Here is a 16,283-nt window from a genome sequence, read left to right on the forward strand (position 1 = left end):
TGGACTGGATGGAATCCTATATGGATTTAGGGAGGGAGACATCGAGGGCCTCAGACTTCGCTGCATTGATTTTAAAATTTTACCATGTAACAAAGTGATCTATTTCAGCCATAACAGCAGGGATGGATATATGTGATTGAGTGATATATACTAGGACATCATCAGCAAATAGAGAGCACTTGTACTCGGTGCCTCCCACCTCAATCCACCTAATATTGGGGTTATGGCGAATTGATGAGAGCAGGTGCTCCGTCACTAGGATGTATAAGAGAGGGGACAGAGGACATCCCTGCCTTGTCCCATTGGTGATTGTGAAAGGTGATGAAAATGTTCTGACGCACCCCCTGGGCCTTGGGACACCCGGAGCCGGACCCTTTTTGGTGGATGCTGGTGGTTGTAGTCTTCGTGGCGGCGATCCGGTTCCGTGGCTCAGGGCGGTCAAACCAGTGGCGGAACTATTTATGTGGTTTTGATGTTTAAATGTCCGACTACACCACCCGTGGATTGCGGTCAGAGTGAACCGCCGCTACAGGGCAGACCGCTAAGGCTGGTGTTGTGGGTGCAGCAGAGCGTAGCATAACTCCCCACGGGAGGAGTATAGCCTCAGGGCAGTGTATGCGGAGGATGGGGGTGATGGTGCAGGGCAGCAGCAGTAACGACACGGAGTCAGTGATGCAGTTCAGGGCCTTTACTCACAGTTCTTATTATCCAGACCACGTCTGCAGGTAACGGCTGCCCACGTCGTACTGTGCTCACCAGGTGAGGGGCTCAGACAACTCCCAGATAACTTTGGAGCGCTTCACAGGACCCCCTTTGTGTGTCCTTTGTCTGGCCTTTCTTACCAACACTTCTGTCCGGCTGCCTCGGGCCTCCTCTTGGTAAACTTGGCGCCAGTTTCCCTGACCCTATGTGGTGCCTTCCTAGCGGGTGGAGCAAGGGGCTGCGCCACATAAAATGTCAGAGCCTCCGGTTTCTAGCTGAGGGTCGTTTCCTGCCTCCACTAGTTCGGGGACCGGTCTCCCCCTTTGGCCTGACCCCTCCACGCAGGTGGATTCGGGCGTGCGGTGGCGACTCGCCCGTCCGCACCCCTGGGATCCCTTCATTCCTCGTTCCTGGAGCCTTCTCCGCTCCTCTTCCTTCCTTCTCCCTCTTGCAGGCCTGGGCCTCTGTTACTAGGCCCGCCTCTGGAGCAGAGCTCATGCAGAGCCCCTGCTCCCTGCCACTTCTGCTCAGACTTCTCTGCACTGAACTAAGATGGTGCCCACCTTTTATACTCCCTTCTCAATGCACCCAGGAACTGCTTCCTCCCTGCTCCTGCACTGCAGGGTTCCCCTTCCTCAGTGTTACCTCCCCCCACTCCAGCCAGGGACAGGGACTGTCGTGCCCATCTCAGGGGCATATTGGTCGCCCTGCCCCACGGCAATGTGGTGTAATGCATGCAGGTGTCGGGTCCTGATCCACACTCCATCCTTATCTGAGAGTGAGATATCACACCTCTGGGTGAGGTGCAATACGTCTGTAGCAACCGAGCCCTCGGTGCTACAGTTCCATTTATCTTCAGCCTAGGTGACGTATTGTGATACAGGGCCGTGATTTTGGCTATAAAAGGGTCCCCTAGACCCCTACCCCAAGCTTTTTAAGAGAGGAGACTCTATGGAATGCTTTCTCAGCATCCAACGAGAGTATCTACTTACAAATTTTTAACTGCATCTAGCCCAGGAAATACTTTGTGCCTAGTAGCAGTGTCTGCTAGTCAGCGGATTATCCCGGCTGTTAAGCAAGCTACACCACCTGTAGTTTGGACACTTAATTTTTTCAAAGGAAATGCTTCGGGACCACGGGATACTTAGTGAAGAGCATCAGGAGGCACCCCAAGGCATAGGGGCTGGGACTGGCACTAGGATGCCTTGCGGTGGACAGCCGAGCTCGATCCTTATAAAAGCTTTTTAACTGCAGCAGCTTTAGTGGACGCTACTGGAGCTGGAATTACGCGGCTGCTGGCATGAGACTTGCCCTCCAATAGATCCTTGTAAATGGATTTAAAGTGTATTCATTCAAATTAGAGGGACAATTTAAATTAAAAAGCTTAGAGCTGCCTCCACCACAGGGGGGCTCTCTCGACCCACCAGCGGACAGGCACCAGTATTGGGAGAGGGGGGCTGGCCGTCAGGGTTCACCGCGGCTCTGGCACAAACCCGGCGACACGGAGGTGGCACGGGCAGGAGCGGACTGAACGTGTCGGCTTCTCACTTTTTGGATTTTAGAAGGGCATGACATGCCTATATTTGTGTCTCCCCCTCCTTTTACTCCTCCACCTCTTTTCTTTTCGCATGACTATATGTACTTGTCACTTTTCCATGTGTTAGTTGTCTCTTCTGAGCAGTTTGTCAGCTTTTGGACACCTTTGAAGGTGTTTTCTATGTGTTTTTGTTTGCCTGCCATTGGTTTTAACGGTGTTCGAAGGTGTTCGACGAACAGTTCGACGAACAGTTCGGCGAACACACGGGTGTTCGACGAACCGAACCGAACTCGAACACTACGGGGGTGGCTCAACACTAATGGTAAGGAAGACAGGGTGATATCAGATCAGCCTAGGAGGTCTCCACCCCCTCTTTCTTTAGTGTCTGGGCTCCCATCTCCTCATTCCTTCGTGTTGCACTTTGTCTTTCCTACACTGTGCATGACAGAATGTCCCATAGAGGGACTAAGAAAAAAAGTAAAAAAAAAAAATTGCAAAAATACTTTTTTAAAAATCACAAATTAATGATAATAAAATAGTAATAATAAATAATAATAATAAAATATATATATCTATAATATAACCGGGGATGCGTGTTTCTGTCCGAAGCCTCGATAGACTGCGCATGCGTGACGCGCAGTCTGGCTCCAGAGAGAAGCACGCATCCAGCCGTTACAGGTAAGACGAGGTGTATGGCGCCGAAGATCGCGCGGTATGCGTAGACACTGAATGCATACTGCGATCTCCGGCGCCATACTTACATACTTACCTAACCGGGAGGAGCGTTGCCGCGGCGCCTCTCTTCGCTGGAGACCGGGGGCAGAGTGAAGGCGTCGGACCGGCGCGTGCGCATAGCGCTATCCGGCGCCATTTTACTGAAGACACATTTACAGTGCCATGCATACCAGGATGAGGGATACCATACACACCAGCATAGAGATGGGGTACCATGCATACCAGAATGAGGGATACCATACACACCAGAATAAGGATGAGGGGTGCCACACATACCGGGATTGGGGGTGAGGGGTGCCACGCATACCCGGATTGGGGGTGAGGGGAGCCACACATACTGGGATGAGGGGTGCCACGCATACTGGGATTGGGAGTGAGGGATAGGGTGTCATGCATACCAGGATGAGGGATACCATACACACCAGGATAGGGGATTGGGATGAGGGGTGCCACGCATACCGGGATTGGGAGTGAGGGATAGGGTGCCACGCATACCAGGATTGGGGGTGAGGGGTGCCACGCATACCAGGATTGGGGGTGAGGGGTGCCACGCATACCAGGATTGGGGGTGAGGGGGTGCCACGCATACCAGGATTGGGGGTGAGGGGTGCCACGCATACCAGGATTGGATGGTGGGGACAGGATGGGGGCAGCACAAATACAAGGAGGGGGGCAGCACATACCAGCATGGGAGACCATATACCTATAAAAATGCTCGCCACCCGGGTGTAGAACGGGTTCAATAGCTAGTATATATATATATATATATATATATATATGTATATATATATATATGTATATATGTGTATATATTGTACCCATATTGTACCCATGAATTTGTATTTTTATGTAGAAAAAAAAAGTACATGTTTGGTATCGCCGGGTCTGGAACCCGCCCCATAAAACTATCACACTAGTTAACCCCTTCGGTGAACACCATAAAAAAACAGGGCATAAAACTATGCTTTTTCATCATACTGCCGAACAAAAAGTGGAATAAAACACGATCAAAACGACAAATGTAAATAAAAATGGTGTGGCGGAAAATGTCATCGCACAAAAAAAGCCGCAGTACAGCTCCATCAGTGGAAAAATAAAAAAAAGTTATAGCTCTCAGACTAAAGCAATGCAAAAATAATTATTTTTTCTATAAAATAGTTTTTATTGTGTAAATGCGCCAAAACATAAAAACAATATAAATGTGGTATCGCTGTAATCATACTGACCTGAAGAATAAAGCTGCCTTATCAATTTTACCACACGAAGAACGGCATAAAAAAAAATCCTGAATTGTTGTTTTTTTTTCATTCTGCTTCCTAAAAATTGCAATAGAAAGCGATCAAACAACTTTATATGCTGGAAAATGGTACCAATATAAACGTCAACTCGTTACTTAACAAACAAGCCCTGACATGACTCTGCAGGCAGATATATGGAAAAATTATAGCTCTCAAAATATAGCAATGCAAAAACTTTGTATTGCAAACTAAAAGTGGCTTTTAGTGTGTGACAGCAGCCAAACATAAAAAAAAAATCTAAATCGGCTATTGCTGTAATCGCACCGACCCGAAGAATAAAGCCGTAAAAAATAAATAAAACCAATTCTTCAACTGCTATTGATTTTTTCATTCTGCCTCCCAAAGATTGCAGTATGGCTCAGCTAACATTTATCGTGTATTCTACTATGAGCGCTTACACTGGGGTTTCCATGTAAATCTCTGAAATATGTGATTCAGACGGAACCCCCAGTGAAAGATTCCCTATGAGACAGATGGAGACACTGTGGATGCTATCTAGCCTATGATCCGCCACAGTTTTGTGCACTTCTGAAAAGGACAATCCTGAACAGAGGCCATATGTAGTCCAAAGTAACTCTGCTGCCTCATTATAGTGAATGGATCCCTCGAGGGTTTCATCTGAATGATGTCACTCGGAGATTTAGATGGATACCCAAAAGTGAGTGCTCAGCGTAGAGTGCAGGATAAATGTGATCCAAATGTTATATAAAATGTTCCCAACAAAAGCTTCAAATCAATCCACAAAAAAACAAGTCCACTCAGGACCATCATCTTTTAACGGAAATATAGGGGGCTTCCACGTTACTTTCAGCACAAAGGCTCTGGAAAAAGGAAATGGCTTCTCAACCCCCAAAAGAAATTCCGCAAATTTTGAGCTACAAAATTCAAATAAACCCCTCCCTTCTGAGCCCCACAGTGTGCCTAAACCACATTGAGCGTCCCCAGGTTTGGCATTTCTGTAGCAATGAGAGCCAGCCTAATTTATGGGTGTGTGTCTCCAGAAGCATGAGCTGGGCACTGCAATGTACTTGTCACTACAATGGCAATTTGCAATTTTCACTCAGAGACTATCACTGCTGCTTGTTTCTGAAAAACACCCATGGAGTCAATATTGTCACTACACCTGTAGATAAATTCCCAGAAGAATATAATTTCCAAAATGGGGTCACTTGTGGGGGGATTCTGCTCTTCCACAAACTAATCTAGGAGGCAAACATCGCTCTGTCCCTCCCGATAGGTGAGAACAAAGTCAAGAAAATCCACCACTGAGTTTGAGGATTCAGTCTATGGTCAGGCCGACAAATATAACCTAGAAAAAAACAATGCATAGAAATCCTGCAAAGTAAATAGTTACACATGTAAAAAAAACATAGGGTACTTAGTTAACATTTTTTTAACTTTTCTTTTTGTTACATTGGGCCAAATTTTTCTCACAAGTCAGTTTCCAATTCCGCTGCGGATTATCATTGTGGAAAAATACGCAGCATGTCCATTAATTTTGCGGACACGCAGCGTAATTGCCGCCATTGACTTGCATTGAAACGAATAATATCCGCGTGAGCACATTTGCACATACGGATATTTATATGATGCCTCAAATTAAACTTCTTTGAAAATTAATAAAAATGTTATTAGTACTTCCACAAGTTACCGTATTTTTCGGACTATAAGACGCACCGGACTATAAGACGCACCTAGGTTTTAGAGGAGGAAAATAGAAAAAAATTTAAGCAAAAAATGTGGTCACGATGCACTGTTAAGGGGGAGCGGGTCGGCTGCTGACAATGGTATAGGGGTAATGTCCCCCAATTCTGATAATATCCCCCATCCTGGTAGATATGCCCCCCCTTCCTATTATACGTGGCCCCCATTCCCATCCTGGTATGCATGGCACAGCAATCCCCATCCTTGAATGCATGGCCCCCTCATCCTGAAACTGGTATGCATGGCCCCCTCATCGTTATCCTGGTATGCATGGCCCCCTCATCGTTATCCTGGTATGCATGGCCCCCTCATCCCTATCCTGGTATGTAAGATCCCCCTCATCCTTATCCTGGTATGTATGATCCCCCTCATCCTTATCCTGGTATGTATGGCCCCCTCATCCTTATCCTGGTATGTATGGCCCCCTCATCCTTATTCTGTTATGTATGGCCCCCTCATCCTTATCCTGGTATGTATGGCCCCCTCATTCTTACTCTGGTATGCATGGCCCCCTGATCCTAATACTGGTATGTATGATCCCCCTCATCCTTATCCTGGAATGTATGGCCCCCTCATCCTTATCCTGGTATGTATGGCCCCTCATCCTTATCCTGGTATGTATGGCCCCCTCATTCTTATCCTGGTATGTATGGCCCCCTCATCCTTAACCTTGTATGTATGGCCCTCTCATCCTTATCCTAGTATGCATGGTCCCCCTAATCCCCATCACGCTGCACATAAAAAAAGTACACTCCTACTCCCCTCTCTTCTCTCTCCTCCAGCGCTGCGTCCTGTCTGCCCACACTGATCTCGCCATGAGGAGAGATCAGCTGCCGGAAATCACTGCTCCCCACACCTAGACTGTGTGTGCAGGGAGCAGTGACTTCATGCTCCTTAATAGCCGGCACACAGCGTAGCCACGCTGCGGCTCCTGCTGCTGCTGGGTGATCGCGTGTGCCCGCTATTAAGGGGCATGAATATTCACCCCCTCCCCACGCCTATGGGCGTGGGAAGCACTGAATATTCATTTTCTTTAGCAGCGGGGACAGTGTAGGCTGCTGCAGGCGGCTGCTGCCTCCTGTGCCCCGCTCCACTGCCGCAACCGCTCCCTCCAGACAGTATAGTACAGTACAGTACAGTATAGTACAGACAGTACAGACCAATAGTTTGGACACACTTCATTAAAAGATTTTTCTGTATTTTCATGAATTTGAAAATTGTACATTCACACTGAAGGCATCAAAACTATGAATTAACACATGTGGAATTATATACTTAACAAAAAAGTGTGAAACAACTGAAAATATGTCTTATATTCTAGGTTCTTCAAAGTAGCCACCTTTTGCTTTGATGACTGGTTTGCACACTCTTGGCATTCTCTTAATGAGCTTCAAGAGGTAGTCACCGGAAATGGTCTTCCAACAATCTTGAAGGAGTTCCCAGAGATGCTTGGCCCTTTTGCCTTCACTCTGCGGTCCAGCTCACCCCAAACCATCTCGATTTGGTTCAGGTCTGGTGACTGTGGAGGCCAGGTCATCTGGCGTAGCACCCCATGACTCTACCTCTTGGTCAAATAGCCCTTACACAGCCTGGAGGTGTGTTTGGGGTCATTGTCCTGTTGAAAAATAAATGATGGTCCAACTAAACGCAAACCGGATGGAATAGCATGCCGCTGCAAGATGCTGTGGTAGCCATGCTGGTTCAGTATGCCTTCAATTTTGAATAAATCCCCAACAGTGTCACCAGCAAAGCACCCCCACACCATCACATCTCCTTCTCCATGCTTCACTTTGGGAACCAGGCATGTAGAGTCCATCCGTTCACCTTTTCTGCGTCGCACAAAGACATGGTGGTTGGAACCAAAGATCTCAAATTTGGACTCATCAGACCAAAGCACAGATTTCCACTGGTCTAATGTCCATTCCTTGTGTTCTTTAGCCCAAACAAGTCTCTTCTGCTTGTTGCCTGTGTAGCACCCTGAGGGCTCGGTTGCTACAGAGGTATTGCACCTCAACCAGAGGTGTGATATCTCACTCTCAGGTAAGGATGGAGTGTGGATCAGGACCCCGACACCTGCATGCATTACACCACATTTCCGGGGGGCAGGGCGACCGATATGCCCCTAAGATGGGCACGACAGTCGCAGTCCCTGGCTGGAGTGGGGGGAGGGAGCACCGAGGAAGGGGGGACCCTGTAGTGCAGGAGCAGGGAGGAAGCAGTTCTTGGGTGCACAGTTAGGAAGTATAAAAGGGAGAAGCCATCTTGGGTTCAGGGCTCAGTCTGAGGAGAAGTGACAGGAAGCAGAGTCTCTGCATGAGCTCTGCTCCAGAGGCAGGCCTAGCAACTGAGGCCCAAGCCTGGAGAGGAAGAGAAAGGAAGAGGAGCGGAGAAGGCTCCAGGAACAAGGAACGAAGGGACCCCAGGGGTGTGGACCGGCGAGTCGCCACCACACGCCCGAATCTACCTGCGTGGAGGGGTCAGGCCAAGAGAGGGTACCGGAGGAGGGGAACTACCCTCAGCTAGAAACCGGAGGCTGTGACATTTTATGTGGCGCAGTCCCTTGCCATACCCGTTAGGAAGGCACCACATAGGGTCAGGGAAACGGAGGCCAACGTTTACCCGCCAAGGCCTGAGGCAGCCGGACAGAAGCGTGGTCACTGGTGGGGTATGACAGGGCAGAGAAAGGACACACAAAGGGGGTCCTGTGAAGCACTCCAAAGTTATCTGGGAGTTGGCCGAGCCCCTCACCTGGTGAGCACAGTGCGACGCGGGACGTTATGACCAGCTGAAGTAAGTTGGATAAAGAACTGTGAGTAAAGATCCTGAACTGTATTGCAGAGACTCTGAGTCATTACTCCTGTGCACCATCACCCCCAACATCCCCACTTGCTGCCCTGAGGCTATACTCCTCCCGTGGGGAGTTATACTACACTCTGCTGCACCCACAACACCAGCCTCAGCGGTCTGCCCTGCAGCAGCGGTTCACTCTGACCGCAATCCACGGGTGGCGTAGTCGGACATTCAGAACGTATAGACTATCCCCTCTGGTTTGACCGCCCTGGGCACAGACCGGGTCACCGCCACGGAGACTGCAACCCCCAGCATCTCACAGAGGCCCGGCTCCGGGTATTCCCCTACACACACGGCCCAGGGGGCGCGTCACCTGTCCTTAGCAGTGGTTTCCTAGCAGCTATTTTATCATGAAGGCCTGTTGCACAAAGTCTCCTCTTAACAGTTGTTGTAGAGATGTGTCTGCTGCTAGAACTCTGTGTGGCATTGACCTGGTCTCTAAACTGAGCTGCTGTTAACCTACGATTTCTGAGTTTGGTGACTCGAATAAACTTAACCTCAGAAGCAGAGGTGACTCTTGGTCTTCCTTTCCTGGGGCGGTCCTCATGTGAGCCAGTTTCTTTGTAGCGCTTGATGGTTTTTGCAGCTGCACTTGGGGACACTTTCAAAGTTTGCCCAATTATTCGGACTGACTGACTTTCATTTCTTAAAGTAATGATTGTCACTCGTTTTTCTTTACTTAGCTGCTTTTTTCTTGCCATAATACAAATTCTAACAGTCGATTCAGTAGGACTATCAGCTGTGTATCCACCTGACTTCTGCACAACACAACTGATGGTCCTAACCCCATTTATAAGGCAAGAAATCCCACTTATTAAACCTGGCAGGGCACACCTGTGAAGTGAAAACCATTTCCAGTGACTACCTCTTTTAATGAGAAGGTGTGTTCAAACTTTTGGTCTGTACTGTATATATATACCCCCTAACATTCGGACTATAAGACTCACCCCACATTTTCCTCCAAAATTTTGGAGAAAACAAGTGCGTCTTATAGTCCGAAAAATACGGTATATGTAATTGGATTAACTATCGTTACTATGTTCAAATATTTGTTCATCTAAATAATCTGGTTTTGTAGAGCCAGAATATATAAACACCTCATGCTTAATGCTTCTTAAGGTTGGGGGGTGGAGAACTGTGTTTCTCCAATGTTTGTCTGGTTGTTGTTTTTTTTTATTTTTACCTTTGTGAAATATTTTCATAAAAATCAATAAACATTTGATTTAAAAAAAAAAAAGAAAAAGTTGCTTCAAAACTAAATATATTGGATATGTTACTTTTTCTTAAAAATTTCATTTTTTTTTTTTTCATTATATATTTGAGATTTCACTGGTTCTTATTACAATAGGTAATATGACTTTCATAGGGTTTTTCATAGTTGTTATTGTGATTGTTTGTCACAGATATTTAGTGAAGCATATATAAACCAGCTCCTCCTATGTGAAACTATGCTATAGCTATAACGAGAGAAAGAAGCCTATAATCCAAAAAGTAATTCCAATACAGATAAGAGCACACAGAAAAAGCCTAATATATCATATGTATTACTCCAATTTAATTAAAAAAACAGACAAATGTATATGGACACAATAAATATTTTATTGAAATATGCAACTGCACAATAAAAATAAAATGTAAAAGTGAATAGTTAAAACAAGGAACAATGAAAGCAAGGGAGGCCGATGAAAGACATAAAATAATGAAAAAAGGATTGCAATATCAAGGGTATCCACCAAATGGCAGAAAACTACCAAGGAGCAATGGTAACAGGTATGTACATTAACATATATATATTCACAAAGTTAATTACAATGCAGTTCTGCAAATTAGATATACAAAAATTTGGTGCGATGTAATGCACAAAAATAAATCAACAGTGAAAAAATAAAGAATAAATAAAGATGCATTTTAATCAGACATATCCCAAAAAAGAATAACAGACTGTGTCACCACATTGGCCTCCACCTCAGACCCCGACGCACGTTTCGATTCTACTTCATCTGGGGCTCCACAGTAGACACTACAGGAATGGCTCCTTTTCTCTGCAGTTTTATATACCTGAATGTCTTTTATTAGCAGTTTTTGGTTGTTTCCTGAGCTCCCGTTTGACGTTTTTTGCCGCCAGGTATTTTTTGTATTTTTAGGTTTTTCAGCGTTTTTTTGAGTGTCTTTTTCCTGCCATTTTCTGAATGTTTCCATTAAGCAATTTTTGAAGCAAAAACACAGACAAGATACTTAAAAAGACACTCAGGCGCTTTCAAGGTGTTTTTTTTAGCTTTTCCATTGACTTCTGTTGTAAATTATTGAACGTCTTTCAAGCACAAAATGGCAGAAGAATGACTACAAAATCATTGCTAAAGAACTGGGGGTACAGCAATTTGCAGTTTGACCAAATGTAGAAAGTTCAGGACGGTTGCTACTCTCCCAAGGAGTAACATCCTATTAAGATCACTCAAAGAGCACAGCAGGCAATCTTAACCCCTTAAGGACCCTGGGATTTTCCGTTTTTGCATTTTCGTTTTTTGCTCCCCTAGTTCCCAGAGCCATAGCGTTTTTTTTTTTTTATGGCCATGTGAGGGCTTATTTTTTGCGGGACGAGTTGTACTTTTGACCGACATTACTGGTTTTATCATATCATGTACTAGAAAACGGGAAAAAAATTCCAAGTGCGGTGAAATAGCAAAAAAAGTGGAATACCACAGATGTTTTTTTTTTTTTTTACCACGTTCACTGAATGCTAAAATTTATTTGCCACTATTATTCTCTAGGTCATTACGAGTTCATAGACACCAAACATGTATGGGTTCTTTTTAATTTAAGTGGTGAAAAAAAATCAAAAGTTTGCTAAAAAAAAAAAATGGCATCATATTCCGAGACCCGTAGCGTCTCCATTTTTCGGAATCTGGGGCCGGGTGAGGGCTTATTTTTTGCGCGCTGAGCTGTCGTTTTTATTGATATAATTTTGGGTTAGATACGATGTTTTGATCGCCCGTTATTGCATTTTATTGAAATGTTGCGGCGACAAAAAACGTAATTCTGACATTATGATTTTTTTTCTCATTACGCCATTTACCGTTCGGATTAATTATTTTTTTATATTGATAGATTGGGCGTTTCTGAACGCGGCGATGCCAAATATGTGTATGTGTTTTTTTGTTTTTTTTTGAATGGGGTGAAAGGGGGGTGATTTAAACTTTTATATTTTTTTAATTTTTTAACTGTTTTTAAAAACATTTTTTTACACTTTTGCTTGCTTCTATAGTCTCCATAGCAGACTAGAAGCAGCAACTGTCCGATCGCCTCTGCTACATAGAGGTGATGAGCAGATCACCTCTATGTAGCAGAAATGCTCCTGTGCTATGAGCGCAGACCACTAGGTGGCGCTCATAGCGATCTTTACATGACAACCACTGGGGTCTGCTGCAGACCCAGGGTTGTCATGCCCACCCATCAGTGACCCACGATCACTTGACGGGGTCACTGTTGGTGGGGTGAGCGACGCTGTTAAATGCCGCTGTCAGAGATTGACAGTGGCATTTAACTGGTTAGCAGCCGTGGCTGTTGCGGGCACATGTCAGCTGTAAGAATCAGCTGACATGTTCCCGGTTCAGTGCGGGCTCAGCGCCGGAGCCCCCACTGAACCAGGGGTGATGGCCTGGGGCGTACTAATACGCCCCAGGCTTTAAAGGGATTAAAGGAATTCTCCGGGACTTTTACGTTGATGGCCTATCCTTATGATAGTTCAGTAGCTGATCAATAGGAGTGTGAAACCATAGACCCCCAGTATTCCCAGTGCCGGCGGATGTGCCCAGTTGCAGAACTGCACAGCTTTGTCAATTGCATGGTGGCTTCCTTCTGCTAGGAACTGCAGAACCTCTATTCAAATCAATAGAGGCAGAAGTGCGGTGGCCGACCACAGTCATTATACAGGGGACGGAGCTGTGCAGCTGTGTAACTAAGTACTTTCTATCGGCCCTGGTAGCAGCTGATCGCAAGGGTCTATGGTGTCCCTGCTTTTTTTTAAATCAGATAAATTTTTATTCGTTTAGAAAAAACAATAATGAAATACAACTTCAGTATAACAATTTTCCATTTTCTTATTAGCAAAAAGAACCCCACCCTCAACCCCCCTCCCCTTTGACAGACAGCAATAATCCCTCGTCGTTATATAAGATATGATCCATTAATCACACCTTCCATGGTGCCCATAGGTTGTCACTGAGTTTGGCATTTTTCCTTTTAAAATAAATTTTCTCCTCCATCCGTACCACATAATCCACCTGCCTTATATACTCTTGTCTAGAGTGAGATTCCATTCGCACCCAATACCTAGCTATTACCTTTCTAGCTGCATATAATACACTTTGTGCAGAATTATTAGGCAAATTAGTATTTTGATCACATGATACTTTTTATACATGTTGTCCTACTCCAAGCGGCATAGGCTTGAGAGCCAACTACCAATTAAGTAAATCTGGTGATGTGCATCTCTGTAATGAGGAGGGGTGTTGACTAATGACATCAACACCCTATATAAGGTGTGCTTAATTATTAGGCAACTTCCTTTCCTTTGGCAAAATGGGTCAGAAGAGAGATTTGACGGGCTCTGAAAAGTCCAAAATTGTGAGATGCCTTGCAAAGGGAGGCAGCAGTCTTGAAATGTCCAAACTTTTGAAGCGTGCTCACCGAACAATCAAGCGTTTGATGGCAAATAGCCAACAGGGTCACAAGAAGCGTGTTGGCCAAAAAAGGCGGAAAATAACTGCCCATGAATTGAGGAAAATCAAGCGTGAAGCTGCCAAGATGCCATTCGCCACCAGTTTTACCATATTTCAGAGCTGCAACATTACTGGAGTATCAAAAAGCACAAGGTGTGCGATACTCAGGGACATGGCCACGGTAAGGAAAGCTGAAAAACGACCACGTTTGAACAAGAAACATAAGATAAAAAGTCAAGAATGGACCAAGAAATATCTTAACACTGATTTTCAAAGGTTTTAAGGACTGATGAAATGAGAAAGACTCTTGATGGGCCAGATGGATGGGCCAGAGGCTGGATCAGTAAAGGGCAGAGAGCTCCACTCCGACTCAGACGCCAGCAAGGTGGAGGTAGGGTACTGGTATGGGCTGGTATCATCAAAGATGAACTTGTGGGACCTTTTCGGGTTGAGGATGGAGTGAAGCTCAACTCCCAGACCTACTGCTAGTTTCTGGAAGACAAGTTCTTCAAGCAGTGGTACAGGAAGAAGTCGGTATCATTAAAAAAAGACATGATTTTCATGCAGGACAATGCTCCATCACATGCATCCAACTACTCCACAGCGTGGCTGGCCAGTAAAGGTTTAAATGAAGAAAAAATAATGACATGGCCCCCTTGTTCACCTGATCTGAACCCCATAGAGAACCTGTGGTCCATCATAAAATGTGAGATCTACAGGGAGGGAAAACAGTACACCTCTCGGAACAGTGTCTGGGAGGCTGTGGTGGCTGCTGCACGCAATGTTGATCGAAAACAGATCAAGCAACTGACAGAATCTATGGATGGAAGGCTGCTGAGTGTCATCATAAAGAAAGGTGGCTATATTGATCACTAATTTTTTGGGTTTTTGTTTTTGCATGTCAGAAATGTTTATTTCTAAATTTTGTGAACTGATATTGGTTTACCTGGTGAAAATAAACAAGTGAGATGGGATTATATTTGGTTTTTATTAAGTTGCCTAATAATTCTGCACAGTAATAGATACCTGCACAAACAGATATCCTCCTAAGATAGCCAAATCTAAAATAAAACCACTCCATCTTCCAAAAATATTAAGCTTGGATATTTATGAGTCTTTTGGGTTGATTGAGAACATAGTTGTTGATCAATAATAAAAATAATCCTCTAAAATACAACTTGCCTAATAATTCTGCACACAGTATAATCTGGCAATTGCCAATTTTGCGATATCATTCCCCACAAGTTCCTCCACATATCCCAACAGGCAAACTATTGGATTTCTAGGAATTATACAGTGATAACGCCTTTCAATTAGGGCAGCTACTTCAGACCAATAGCTTGCAAGTTTTGGGCAACTCCACATAACATGTAGTGTATCGGCAGCTTCTGACCCACATCTCGGGTAATCCGAGGTCTCCCGTACTCCTATTCTGAACAAAAAATCAGGCGATCTATACGCTCTGTGAATAAGAAGTAGTTGGGAGATTCTGGCAGGTTCACTTAGAGACAGCTTGGGGATATATTCTAAATGGATTCCCATTTGTCATCCTCAATGGTACCAACATCTGCTTCCCACTTTCCCTTAGCCAAAACAGGATAATTCAGTAGAAAGGTGTGAAGCAGATCCGCATACACCGTAGATATGACACCTGTTGTACATCCCCCTATACAAATATAATCAATAACGATATCCCTTTGAACAGATAGGTTCCTAATTTTCCCTTGTTTAATAAACTCATGTTTAACCTGTGTATACTGATAGCTGTGTCTGTCCGATAAGTGAAATTCCTCTTTCAGCGTCTCTAGGGTTTTGATGCTTTGATTATCCATCAGTTGGTAGATATATTGCATACCCTTTGCCACCAAGCCTCTCAGCTCTCTTATTTTGTAAAATTCACATAGGTTTTCATTATCCCAAATAGGAGTATACGTTGTCAGCCCCACCATGCCTCTAATCTTATTCACCCTTGTCCACAATGTATGGACTAGTCCACAGGTCGGGTATGACTTGCCCATCCTCCCAAAAAGTCACATTTCTAGACCCATTACCAATGGACTCTTTTTAAGATGAAGTTCCAGAACCGCCTGAATAGTCCCCTTCACTGCCCTCTGCGCCCACCCTCTAATATGTTGGGACTGTGCTGCTAAAAAATATACCCATGGGTTTGGTAGAGCGAGACCCCCCTCTTCCTTCGGCCTCTGGAGAGTCTCCAGCTTAATCCTAGGCTGCCCTCCACCCCAGACCAGATCTCTAAATATTGCGCTGGAACACTGGCTGAGGAATTCACACAGGGGTGTTATGTAAAACGTACAACAATTTGGGCATCAGCACCATTTTAAGAAGATTGGTGCGTCCCACCACTGAGAGGCGCATTTTGCTCCATGTAGATGCTTTATCCTTTAATTTCCCCAGTATCGGGTATCCATTCAACTGAAGGTACTCCTTTCCTGGTAATGTTATTGTAATTCCAAGATACTTAAATTCTCGTACCAACTTGAGTTGTGTACGCTCCACCTGTTCAACATCTAAACTCTATGGTGTCCCTGCTGATCAGATGTTGATGACTTATCATAGCAATAAGATATCAGTGTAAGGCTGTGTGCCCACTATGCGTTTTTTAAGCGTTTCCGCAGCGGCAATTCCGCCCCAGAAATGCTTAAAAAACGCTTGGTAGAAGGTCTGCAATGTTCCCCAATGATAATCCGCATGTGCTGTGCGGAAAAATCCGCAGCACTA

The sequence above is a fragment of the Phyllobates terribilis genome, unplaced genomic scaffold, assembly GCF_046119375.1.
Source record: "Phyllobates terribilis strain yellow unplaced genomic scaffold, ASM4611937v1 Scaffold_14__1_contigs__length_39327217, whole genome shotgun sequence".
NCBI lineage: Eukaryota > Metazoa > Chordata > Amphibia > Anura > Dendrobatidae > Phyllobates > Phyllobates terribilis.